Genomic DNA, 11,598 nt, shown 5'->3' on the forward strand with positions numbered 1-11,598 from the left:
TGGCCAATATATGGTATATGTTTGACACGACCACTGTCGTCCGGATAAGCTTCAATAGTCTGCAAGGCGCATTAATATATAAACATAACCATAGCAATAGGCGAAACATTTTTCGGTGACAAACAAATACAATAGTATGGCTGTATACTTTTAGCACTGGATACCCTAAGCCGTGAAGGACTAAAAGAACGCAGAGTACTCGTTTAAGGCCGGTACTCTGTTCGGTTTTCGCGTTGAAACTCCATACAAAAGCAAAAAATGCGAAAAACTAGCGAAATTTTTTTCATTTGTGGTACTTTTTTTTTCGAGTTGAAAAACTGACGTTTATAGAATGGCACCATTTGCAATGTGAATTAAGAAATAATTTATTTATTACAACTATTTATGTGGGTTTATAATGCAAACACGTATCATATTTTTGTTCCGAAAATATACAAAGGATCAAAGGAGTAGTAGATTAATTGCACAAGGAAAAATAAAATGTTAATTTTGTAATAGCAAGCAGCAAGCACCAACTTAATTCAATATAGCTCCCAATTAAATAGCGCTCCATGTTACCTAAATAAACACCGCTTTCTATGTACGATATAATGGTTTCTATAAAAATTTTTTTCGCAAGAATGAACATCCCTGCCAGCATTTCAAAGTTCCATTTCAACCTCATCGTTACCACAGACTCGTAAATGTCACTTCAACCATCATGAAAAGGTACATCAAAAAGTACATGCAAGTAAGTTGCCATCCCTACTGTTAAAAAAGCCATTTTTTTTGTGAAACGCCAAGCGCAACCAGCTTGTTATATTTTAATTAAATAAAAACGAAAATAAAGTTCTGAAAACATAGATTATACGCTTAAAATTGTGAAAGGTATATTGGTGAACAATTTGATGATTTTCCAAATGGAATAAAGTGATTGTTTTTCAGATATTTTACAGACACGCTGCCTCCATGGAATAAAAACACTGGTTGATAGACGCAGCAACATGTAACTCGCTACTTGTAACTCAACATCATCATTAATGCCAAAAATTATGTTAAATGTAATGTGATAGTGGTATAAATGTTATATTTTTTAACGGCTATTTTCATGTAGCTCCGTTAGGCTTTAACTGCCAGTTAACAGAAAGTAAATTGTAAATATCTACTCTTCGGTTAACTTTAACAGAAAAATTTGCGCCAGTTAAGTTCCAAACTGGCATATGGAATATATAAGCAAAATGACAGATGTGTCAATAATACGGTTTAAAAGTTCGTTAGTTAACGGAATACTAACGGAGCTTCATGAAAATGGGGGTAAGAATTTGTAAATGTTTAATCAAATTAATAAATATCTAAACAAACGTGTTTTACTCGACCACAATGATTCTTTTACAACTATCTTAAAATGCACTTTTTCTGATTGTTTGGAGGGTCCCTTATTGGCGTCGTTCTAAATTGATCTATAAAGGCACCTAATAATTGCACTCATGCGAAACATTTTTGTAGTAACTTGGCGTGGTACAACTTCTCAATAGTGACGGCGCTTTCCCGACGAGTTTTTGATGTCGTATTTGATTGTTTTCGACGTAGTGGGGATTCTCAAAAGTGTCCCCAAATTCAAAAAATGTTGGCAGGGATAGTACTGGCCTTTATCCAGGACATCTCCAAAAACATGCAACACTGTCATCAGCTGTTTAAAAACAATTACAGAAAAGAAGTGAAATCTTGCATTTTTAATGTATGAAATGCTCAAATAGTAATAAATATTTACTGCTGAGATTATTTATGATACTGTATCACTTTGAATTTCATGTTTTTTCGATAAATTAGTCACAATGAATTGCTATTGTGAATCGAAGAAACGTCACTTTATCAAAATACCATCTGGCAACATCGGCGCGACTTGCACTGATGAGATGTTCTGCATAGAACACCAGTGAAACGATGTTCTCGATAGCCCATAGAAATGTTTCATCCAGTGCTAAAAGAAAACAGCCCTACACTGGTAGGAAAAATGCTGTACGCGGCCATTACCATTTGGTATTAATAGGTTCACTTACGTTACCATTTAATTTCGATACCGCTTCATATCAAATATGTATATGTAGCTGCCCTACCAGCATTTCAAAGTTCCATTTCATCCTCATCGCTGCCACAGACTCGTAATGCGCTTTGCAGACTATCAGTTATTCCGGACGACAGTGCTCGTGTCGAACATATCCCATATATTGTGCATATTATAAGTAAAGTCCGAAGGCATAATCGATACTGCTGCATGTTTATGGGATCGATAACACATTTACCGATTATTTAGTCATCGCCGACAAGTCGTATCGATCCGACACACTGTAAGATTCTTTACAAACGTCGATATTCCGTCCGCAATAACTGATAGTCTATAAGTGACACTACAACAATCGCCAACTGCGATGGGGGAAGCGTATCTAAAAGTATGAAATGTGCATGAAAGTATTTTGCTATCACTATTGTTACAAGATCCATTTTATATTTTGTGGAAAACAAAGCGCAACTAGCTTATTATAATTGTTTAAATAAAAACGACAATGACCCTGCCAACATTTTTTGAATTTGGGTGCGCTTCTGAGAGTCCCTACTACGTCGAAAACAGTCGTATACGATATCCAAAACTCCTCGGAAAAGCGCCGTCACTATTGAGAAGTTGTACCACGTCTTTTGTTAATGCAAAAAATTATGTTAAATGTGATGTGATAGTCGTATAAATGTTATATTTATAAGAATTTGCACAAGGCATATTAATTAAAGGTAAAGTCACGAGCAAACGTGTGTACACCCCATGATATTTAGAAAGTCAAACTTAAATGACAGGTCACTTAAGTTGACATTTTGTGTATGTGTAGTGTTGTTGTATTGTTGAACGTTTGGACTTTGTTGTAAATTTAGATAATTATATTTAACAGTTTTGCAAGAAAGTTATTTTATTTTTCTCCCCAGTTTCTAACACGTAGGCGAAAAGTTTCATAAAACTAAACCCATACAAACAACACAATGTAAATAAAAGCAATATTTATGTACACAAAGAATGTAAACAAACCTACTAAACGTAAACACCCTGCCAGCATTTCAAAGTTCCATTTCATCTTCATCGCTACCACAGACTCGTAAATGTCACTACAACCATCCTAGTGTGATGGGGGGCAGCATATCATAAAGTACAAAATGTACTTCATACATGTATTTTGCCATCACTACTTTTACAAAAGCCATTTTATTTTTTGTGAAACGCCAAGCGCAACCAGCTTGTTATATTTTATTTAAATAAAAACGAAAATAAAGTTCTGAAAACATAGATTTTACGCTTAAAATTGTGAAAGGTATATTGGTGAACAATTTTTGATTTTCCAAATGGAATAAAGTGATTGTTTTTCAAATATTTTACAGACACGCTGCCTCCATCGAATAAAAACACTGGCTGATAGACGCTGCAACATGTAACTCGCTACTTGTAACTCTACCTCATCATTATTGCAAAAAATTATGTTAAATGTGATGTGATAGTGGTATAAATGTTATATTTTTAAGAATTTGTAAATAATTAATCAAATTATTAAATATCTAAACAAACGTGTTTTACTCGACCACAATGATTCTTTTACCACTATCTTAAAATGTGCTTTTTCTGATTGTTTGGAGGGTCTCTTATTGGCGTCGTTCTAAATTGATCTATAAAGGCACCTAATAATTGCACTCATGCGAAACCTTTTTGTAGTAACTTGGCGTGGTACAACTTCTCAATAGTGACGGCGCTTTTCCGACGAGTTTTTGATATCGTATATGATTGTTTTCAACGTACTGGGGATTCTCAGAAGCGCCCCCAAATTCAAAAAATGTTGGCAGGGCAAAGACTTTGACAAGATGAATGTCTGTAATGCGCTTTACAGACTATCAGTTATTCCGGACGGAATGTCGGTGTTTGTAAAGAATCTTACAGTGTGTCGGATCGATACGACTTGTCGGCGATGACTAAATAATCGGTAAATGTGTTATCGATCCCATAAACATTCAGCAGTATCGATTACTCTGCACGGCGTATAAAGAATCTTACAGTGAGGCCGAACGCTAATAATTGTCGGACGTAAGTAAAATATCGACAAATGTGTTATCGATCCCATAAACAAGCAGCAATATCGATAATGTCTTCGAGCATATAGTGTAGTCAATATGTGGGATATGTGCGACACGAGCACAGTCGTCCGGATAAACTTATAGTCTGTACCAATGATGCCAACTCCCGAAGGGCAAAAAGCACCAAAAATATATTTTAAATTCTAACATACCTCCTCCCACCACAAACTACTAAAGCCAGCTAAAATCCAATGATCTACTAAAAAAAAAATAAAAAAACACTTCCAAAGATGTATTATGGAACTTTTGTTTTGAAGCATGATTTGACTATGAAATTATTTACTTCTATTCACGTGTAAAGGCCGGTACTCTGTTCGGTTTTCGCGTTGAAACTCCATAAAAAACCAAAAAATGCGAAAAATTTGCGAAATTTTTTCCATTTGTGATACTTTGTTTTTCGTGTTGAAAAACTGACGTTTATAGCACGGCGCCATTTGCAATGTGAATTAAGAAATAATTTATTTATTAAAAACTATTTGTGCGGGTTTATAAATCAAACACGGACCATATTTTTGTTCCGAAACTATACCAAAGATCAAAGGAATAGCAGATCAATTGCCCAAGGAAAAATAAAATGTTATTTTGTAAAAACAAGCAACAACCACCAACTTAATCCAATATCGCTCCCTGTATAATAGCGCTCCAAGCTACCTAAAAAAACGCCGCTTTCTATGTGCGAAATAATGGTTTCGATAAAAATTTTTCGCAAGAATGAACATAGTACCGGCCTTAAGCCATGATCAGTTTTAACGCTTTTACCCAATTCATTTTGATCAGTAATGTCTTTAAAATTTTACTCTATTTTTTTTTCAGAGGAGAAAAACATTTTTTTTTACAGTAAATTTGGAAATATTAATATTCGGAGGGATTCTATTTCTAATTTCAGTTATGAGTGCTTTTGTGAATTTTATACAAATGTTTTTAATGACATCTTTATCAAGTTCAGAAATTCGTGTTCAAGTTCAGAAACTCGTCGCTAAGCATTTCTAAAGAATACTCTAAATACCAATATTGATTAAAAAAAAAAAAGAATTTATATCACCTTCATAACAATCAAATTCTGCATTTGGCAATACAGTTGAGATATCGTCAATTTAATACTGTTCAAATTGAAAAAAACACTAAATGAAAATGCCAGAAAGCACTTAGGGCCAGTTTCTCAATGTCTCGTTATTATTTATGGTGTCGATAAAACAGCTGCTCCCATACAAAAATTTTACTAACCGGAGGTCTATCCACCGGTTAAAATTAATCGGAGGATGAGAAACTGGCCATTAGTGTTTTTTTTTTTTTTTTTGAAAAGGCACTAAAAAGCCAATTTGGTGCTTTTTAGAAATCAAAAAGCACTAAATTTGGTGCTAAAAGCACCAAATTGGCATCACTGGTCTGGACGGCGCATAAGGTTATGTTCGCGTGTTGCGGGACGTGTTGGCATAAAATCACAAATCTTTAGGTGCAAGGCGATGTTCGAAAAACATTACCAAAATTTTAAGTTTCATTATGAAAACAAGCATTTCTGCAATGGAATCAACGATTCCATTTGTAAATATAAACCAGAAGTGTAAAAAAACATGGTAATGCATCGTTCCAACTATAAGTTTATCCGGACGAAATGTCTGTGTTTGAATAGAATCATACAGTGTGGCCAATCGCTAAGACTTACCGGCGATAAAAAAAAACTATCGATAATTGTATTATCGATCACATTAAAAATAATTAAAACTCATTTCGTTTTTTACAATTTTTATTTAAACCAGTTACAAATTCTTTTTATTCTTTTTTCTCAATTTCGTTTTTTTGTTTTAAATTTTTAATATTAAATTTATGCTGAATCTACACAGGTGTTTTTCGGGATTTGTTGGGATTTTAGTTTTTAATTTAGTGATACATTAATATTTTAATTATTTTGATTCTATGGATTATTTGATTGTAGTTTGGAATTTGCTTGTTCGTTTTAATTATGTTCAAAATTTGTTCTATTTGCCTTTGATAAATGTCTCATTTGGTTTCTTAAAACATACTTGTTTTTCTTACTTATGGATCATTTTGATTTCTGTTGATATAGAATGAGTCAGATTTTGTTATCGGAATATAACGATAATGAGGATGACAGGAGCCAACTCCTTATAAATGTATTTTTTTTTTTCAAATTGTGTATGTGTTGTTTCGTATTATATTTACTTATCGGTTCAACAATTAACATTTTAAATGACTTGTTTTGGGGGCTTTCATTTCTTCTCAATATGTATAAACAGATAATTTGCTTTTACCTCATCAATTATATTTTTTTTTTATTTTTACAAATTTTAGAAGTATATTTTTTATAGATTTGTTCTTAAGCCTAAAAGTGTCATTTTTGGTTTTGGGAAAATAATGTTAGAGGAATTGTGGTGGTTTGTTCATCAGTTTGCGTTCGCATTAGAAACTGATTCGAATTTGCTCAAACAAAGAAAAATTAGTTTGGGACGGGGTTTTTGTAGTTTTTTTTTTGTTCTCTTAAAACCTACGAAAATCGTTCCACTTTATATATGGTCTTCATGTTGATCAACAATTTTTTTGTTGCGTTTCATTTTAAACTACAAATAACCAAATTTTCAGTTTTCTTGGTTTTCTTAAAATATACAGACTGTTTTAATTTATTTGTTTAATTTTATTCTATAGTTTCTATTGTTTTTTTAATGATTATGAATTGTTTTAATTGTTGCTTGTGTTATATCTTGGCTCACATTCAATTGAAGCTACAATGAAATTTTATTACAAATATTCTATTATCGACAGTTCCGATACAAAAAAAAAAAAAATAAAATAAATAAAAGTACTATTATTCTGATAATGCTACTCCTAGCAGAAGTTTTCGGTACCCATATGTAATGCATCGATATATTTGCTATATATTTCTGCTATAAATTCCGTAATGCGCTTTACAGACTATCAGTTATTCCGGACGACAGTGCTCGTGTCGAACATATCCCATATATTGTGCATATTATAAGTTAAGTCCGAAGGCATAATCGATACTGCTGTATGTTTATGGGATCGATAACACATTTACCGATTATTTGGTCATCGCCGACAAGTCATATCGATCCGACACACTGTAAGATTCTTTACAAACACCGACATTCCGTCCGGAATAACTGATAGTCTGTAAAGCGCATAGGCCGTTATTACGATTCTTTTTTTTTTACATTTTCGGCAGGTAACAAGAAGTTTTGCTACAGTGACAAATTTAAACAAACAGTAGAAAATGTAAACAATGTTATCGACATTCATTAAATATTATTGCGAATGTTCCTTGCATTTCTTTTAGCTAGTGTAAATTTGCATGGCGATAACTGCACTTGCATTTCTTATGAAACGCTTCACGAAATTTTCGAAAACAAGTCTCCTGATTCCGTAGACAGCATAGTTCTACTTATAGATATGTAGATCTGTGAAAAATTACTGACCAGGGATGCAAAATCAAATTTTTTGTATTGTTCTAAGGGTAACAAAAAAACCAACTTTAATTGTACCAACTCACGATACTCACGAAAATTTTTAGTATTAAGTATTAAGTTCGAGTTTAGCCACTAAAATCGTTAAAGTGAAAACCAAATCAATAAAAAAGAGGCATAAATTTATACATATATGTTGCAAATTTTATTATAACTTGATGGGGAATTGCCAGCAAATTTTCACAAAGTTTGTAATTCTTGGATTATTAAAGAAAAGTAAACGTAAAAAAAATGACGATTTTAGCGGCTAAAGGCCGGTATGCACCTCTAGCGAAATTTTGCGTAGCAAAAATTTATTTAAGTCTACAACAAAAAAACAGGGCTGTGTACACAAATTTTAAACCAGCTAATCACTTTTAAAAATTGTTAATATATGTTCCAAATATTCCTCAAATAAATTGTTTATTATTTACAGACCTTTTAAAACTTTTACGCACACAATGATTGTAATAAATTAAATGTTTGCTGCCAAAATATGCTTTTGACAACCCTGTTATTTTCATTAGAGGTGCGTACCAGCTTACGAAATTGAACGCTACCGAAAATTTCGTTAGCATAAATAGCAATGCATTTCTTATGGGAATGAAATTTTTCGCTAGGGGTGCATACCGGCCTTAAACTCGAATTTAATATCCACCTTATACCAGGAAAGAATTCCGCCAGAAATTTTTGAAAATTAGGTTGCGATATGTCCTCCGTAATAACACCAAAAAACATTGAAACGATTTGCAGTTACATGTCACTTTTTAATGTACACCAACATAAGATCAATGTCAATTAATTTTTTATTGATGGTTGTCATACATATCGATCATAAGGTTTAAACTGGAAGTTAACATTATTATTCAACTTGTCCGAACTGGGATTTCCTTGCTTCTTACATTGGCTAGTATTTCCAGTCATGTACCAAATTTTTGTACAATTGTACCAACTTTTGCTTCCCCGTTCCTGACGCACTGTTAGAGTAACTGCTATCAGCTGATTTTTTTTTATAAATTCGGCAGTTTTTGTTACCAAAGTGGAACGAATTCAATCGTTTTGCATATAAGGAATTGATTGCAGGACTGTTTTTATTTACTGCTGCATGCAATGGGCTATCCAGATCTGGCTAAACGAGTACTAAAAGGAAACAAGCCTCCTGATTCCGCAAGCGACATAGCTCTACTGAGAGGTATGCAGATTTAGCAAAAATTCCAGATGCATGCCAACCCTGCCAGCATTTCAAAGTTCCATTTCATCCTCATCGCTACCACAGACTCGTGACACTGCAACAATCGCCAACTGTGATAGTATTTGGCCATCACTATTAGCATGAAAGTATTTTGCCATCACTATTGTTACAAGAGCCATTTTATATTTTGTGAAGCACCAAGCACAACTAGCTTCTTATAATTTACTTAAATAAAAACGATAATGTAGTGCTGAAAACATAGTTATTTCCCTTAAAATTGTGAAAGGTATATTGGTGAACAATTTTTGACTTTCCAAATGGAATAAAGTGATAGTTTTTCTAATAATTTTCCAGACACGCTGCCTCCATTGGGAATAAAAGCACTGGCTGATAGACGCTACAACATGTAACTTGCAACTTGTAACTCAATATCAATCTTTTATTAATGCATACAAATATGTTAAATGTGCTGTGATAGTCGTATAAATGTTATATTTATGAGAATTTATAAATGTTTAATAAAATTAATAAACATCTAAACAATCGTGTTTTACTTGACAACTTTTACAACTATCTTAAAATGCACTTTCTCTGATTGTTTGAATGGGCTCTTATTGGCGTCCTTCTAAATGTATCCTGAAGGGCACCTAATAATTGCACTCATGCGATACTTTTTTGTTGTAACTTGGCGTGGTACAACTTCTCAATAGTGACGGCTCTTTTCCGAGGAGTTTTGGATATCGTATACGACAGTTTTCGACGTAGTGGGGATTTTCAGAAGCGCCCCCAGATTCAAAAAATGTTGGCAGGGAATAAGGCATTTTTACTATGTGTTTGTTATGGGACAAATGTATGAAATCGATAACATGACTAAAATAAAAACACTAATTTCCGGGATATATGCAGAACAAAATGCTAGTTAAAAGAGGGACAACCCTGCAATTGCTGTTATCGACAACCACAGAATTTTTGAAAGCCGCCAACATTCAACAGTATAGTCAGCATTTTGCCTCTTGAATTTAAATATCCCTTAAAATTGGGTTGGACAAATAGTTCGATCTCATTCCGAACAGAATAATGCGTACTTTCCTACTGTTGGGTTAAAAAAATAAAGTCTTACATTAATATCAGGACTGGTTTCAACATAGCATAAATGCTTAATAATGTACTTGTTTTATCTATGTATTTAGATGTATATGTAATAAAAAATCAGGATTAATTTATTAAGTTTGGATTCTTCATTTGAATGTTGTTGATGGTGTGAATAAATAATGATCAAGTCATTTATTCTTATGGTGATTGATTGAATTGATTTTTTAAAGCTTTTTAAGATATTCATTTGAGCGACAAATAGTGAGCAGTTCACATTAAAAGACCAATGTGTAATTGTATTTTTTGTTTTTTTTTCTTAAATATGGTATTTGAGACCTATCTTCCTTTTTGGTTTCTCAAAAGTAATGGGCCGCTAAGATTTCAAGATTATTTATTCAAATTTTTGTGGATTTTATATAAAACACTTGCCAACCTTGATTTGACTCGCACATCTATTAACTTACAAGAGTTGTCATTGTTTTTGATAAAAAAAAATCACAAAAAAAATTAAATATATACTTCAAATCTGAACGGACCACAAATGATCGATCCGATAATGTGAAGAACCCCTTATGTCGCTTATTTCTTGTCAATTGAATCAAATTGACACTGGATGTCATTTTTTGTTTACAGTTTTATTTAAAAATTTTCTAAGTTTTATACAAATATCTTTTTTATATTGAATTTCTAATTTGATTACTATTATTTTATTATAAATACGTTAGTTTTCATTTGCTTTGTTATATTAATTAACTGGTGACAGGCACAATCTCTGCAAATTCACAACAATATTTTCAAATAATTTTTTTATTATCGCATATCAATCGTTTTGAATGTTACTGCAAAAAATATATATGTATTTGGGTATTTTATCTAATACTATACAAAAAAAATTATACATGATATATACATAAATATAAGAAGAATATGTACGTCCATAATTCGCGAACGTTCTGCACTTGTTATAATGCTGTCCTACATTATTTTTTTCAATTTAAGCATGCAAATGCAAACCAAGCATTTCCAAAAAGCTTTTGTTTATTGGAGAAAGTACCATCTATAAGGAAATTAACAAAGTTAGTGTATTGCAATCAGCTGATAGCTGAACAATAAATTCAAATGTCAAATATGGCTTCCCTCAAGGTATATTAAAGAGGTAAAGTCATGCAATCAGGTGACTAATATCGACATTCATCTTGTCAAAGGCTTTGTTTACGTTTAGTAGGTTTGTTTACATTCTTTGTGTACATAAATATTACAATACAACAACACTACACATACACAAAATGTCAACTTAGTGTGTAAATATAACCATAGCGATAGGCGGTAGGCGAAACATTTTTGCCGCAACGGCAAACACAATAAGCTTGACGGCGAATAATTCCCTTTTTCACGTTTCCTAGCGTTTTTGTTGTCAATACAGCACGCTTTGACAATATTAAACAATGAAGTTGAATAAAAACATACAATGGCTTGTTATTTGTTGAGTTATTTCAAGAAAAAATAATCTACACGTGTACAGGCAACAGCAATTCCTAGTGGTGAGTTAAAAAAATTGATAAGCGATGGCAACACTATACCAGTTTTCGCCAAGGAGTTAGAATAAGTTTTAATTTAGCGACACGCCGCTAGCCGTCACGGTATTCCGTCGCGGATTTTGGGCTTCCCATAAGAAATACACGTAAATAAGTGTTC

This window comes from Haematobia irritans, chromosome 5, assembly GCF_050003625.1.
Source record: "Haematobia irritans isolate KBUSLIRL chromosome 5, ASM5000362v1, whole genome shotgun sequence".
In the NCBI taxonomy this organism is placed as follows: Eukaryota; Metazoa; Arthropoda; class Insecta; order Diptera; family Muscidae; genus Haematobia; species Haematobia irritans.